Raw genomic sequence first — 2,896 nt, 5'->3', positions numbered from 1 at the left:
GCCAGGCATGGCCCAGGACTAAGCATCTCTCCGAGGCAGGGAGGAACCCAGCACCTCTCCAAACCAGCAGCTGAAGCCACTAAAGGAAAGAGCCTCCCACTAGAGGGAGGAAGGATAATCAGCCTTTGTTGGTTTGGGCTGCATCTTTGCAACCCAGAGCTAAAATGGGCGGCTGCTCCCTATCAAGTGAACCCAGGATTATCACAACGTGTTATGAGAAAATACCCTTCAAGCGAGACCCCAGGTTGTTATCTAACTGGCCAGAAAGCCACGCAAGGTAGCAAGGATTGTTGTGTAACGTGAGATGGTGCAGCCTGAGGTGATAAATGAATTCCACCAAAGCAAGTAAACCCACTTCTATAGTAAAAACAAGCTTTGCTAACTACCCTTCCTGCAGATAGATGACTAATGCATCAGGGGAGAAAAATTACATCTCCCGTGCTGCTCTTTGTAGGAAGGCTGTAGGGTACTGATGAATTAAAAAATGTGATCCTCGGTTTGTGGTCTGATATGGCAAGAGAAATTTTCAGTTGAACAATTCAAAGTTAGTTTATTTACACATTGCTTACCCACCCCAACTAACCTCCTTTGTTCTTCTTTTGGATACACCTATTACAGTAGGATCACATTTCACTGCATACTCCGCTACATAGCCCACCCTCTACCATCAAAGCATTCTGCTGCCTCCTCGTTCTTTTGCCTGTCAGGACCTGGCTTAAGGTTCCTTGGACAAGAGAAGGGGAATTGTGAAGCAGGTGTAGAAGAGGTGCTTATTCTGTTCTCCGTACTATCCCAGAGTTCCCATCCCCAGTCCTTTAATGTTCTCAGATCCCTTCATCCAGTCTGGCTGAACAAGGAAGAGTGAAGATATAGGCAGACCAAAAGATTGGCAGGCTTGGTCAGTGTTTTAGTGGTCCTCAAAAGCACATAACTCTGGATAGCTTTTAGAGAGAAAGGCCTGGACTGACCACGTATTTAGGAAAAAAACAGGAGAGGAATGAACTAACACGAATGTTAAGAATAGAGAATTCTTTAGGTTGAGAGCCAGACCTCAGGGGGATCTCCCAAGGCAGAACCAAGCCTTGGCTGATTTGCCCTCCTCGCTCTGCTCCAGCACCATGAGTTACAATGAATGTGACTAAAGGCTCATCCTCACGTCTCTCTAGCTACATCATGAAGGTGCCCTGTAAGCATTTTACAAAGATATTCCAGCATGACCTAGCCTTCATCTCCTCCTCAGGCCACAGCAAAGGGAGCTTACACTGTATTTAGGGGGTCATAAGCTAGGATCTGCCCAGCTGCTATTGGCCACTTCAAGCTGCTGCAGGCAGCCCCCTTCCCTGCTAGTTGCTAGACATTGCCCTCCATGGCTATTTGCCTCGAGCTTTAGGAGAGACTGGTCCAGGCCTGCAACTAGGGTCTGTGTCACCCGGGGCAAACATGGATTCTGCACACAGACCCGCCCCCCCCCCCTTGGGCTGGAATTATTCTAAGTGCCAGGAAAAATTCAGTATACAAATACTATTTTGTCATTTTGGTGCCCCCCCAGCACGGTGCCCAGGGCACATGCCCCGCTTGCCCCCCTCCCCCAGTTGTGGCCCTGGACCGGTCCCCCAACTTCTGCAGGGAAGTCTTCATAAGGTGCTGGCTGGGCATTATGTGGTCTTCTCATGGGTTTAGCACTCTTTTGAAACAGCACAAGACCTTCTTTTTAAATTCCGCTTTTTACAAAACAGTTCTAGTGCTCTCTGAAGAGAGTGCTTGTCTGTGCTGGATAGAAAGTAGATTTAAACTGGGGGAAAGAGTTGGGTTTTTTCAGCTGTGGGCTGCTGCTTCCGGGCCAAATTAGTGCATTACAGGTTTTCTGCTGCTTCTGCTAACAAAGGGTTTCCCAGGGCCATACTTTATCCTGTTTTTATTACAAGTAGTTGCACGGCAGGGGCAGGGGGGCGGCAGAAATGGGACATCTTTTTGCTTACTCCTATGCCATTTGGCATAGTCCAATTTACAGGTAGTGCTAGCTAAAAGTTCAGAACTGAACTGCTTGCCTGGCCATGCCACCATTTAGTTGTAGTAACTCTTTCATCACCCATTAAATGATTTGTATGGTTTCTTGTTAGCTGTTACAACCTTGAACTTCCTGCAGTGCCAATTCTGTCAGGATCTTGAATACTATAGGTCAGCCTTTCTCAAACTTTTTACCTGGTGGAACCCTTGAAATAAGGTCTCAGAGAACCCAACAGCTGAGTCACAGCACATAAAAATTCCTAGCATTGTGGCACTAGCATTGGGCAGTACATGAAGTAAAAAAACATTTTTTTTTCAATCACCACCTCTCCTTTAGTTGAGAAAGGTTGCTGCAGGTTATTAAACAGGTTTATGTGTTCTGGAAGTCCAACAATGAATCTACAGTATAATTAATAGCCAATAAATACAATTTATTAAATAATATTTGAGGTTAGTGGAATACAAGGCAATAAAAGAATCACTTGACATTCAATATTTATTATTAGCAATTACACTGAACTCTTAAGCATTTAATAGTCTATTATTAGTATTACTAGCATTATTAACAATACAGATTGCAATAAATACAGTCAAGTAAATGAGAGAAAGCTAGTGTTATAAAAAAGAAAGGTGGGAGAAGCAGTGGATTTTGAGAAGTAATTCTCTTTGATGGGGCATACACAATTCAGCTACAAAAAGGGAGAGCAGAGAAGTAAAACTAAAGTTGTAATGCAATATTTTTAAAATGTAACATTTGTGCATTCATGCATACACAGACTGATGTGCTTAATGAGAGGTGCTATGCCCAGCTTAGTAAAAGTAAAGGTTTCCCTTGACATTAAGTCCAGTCGTGTCCGACTCTAGGGGGCGGTGCTCATCTCTGTTTCAA

Source organism: Candoia aspera, chromosome 3, assembly GCF_035149785.1.
Source record: "Candoia aspera isolate rCanAsp1 chromosome 3, rCanAsp1.hap2, whole genome shotgun sequence".
Classification (NCBI taxonomy): domain Eukaryota; kingdom Metazoa; phylum Chordata; class Lepidosauria; order Squamata; family Boidae; genus Candoia; species Candoia aspera.
Note: the sequence above shows the minus strand (reverse complement) of the source record.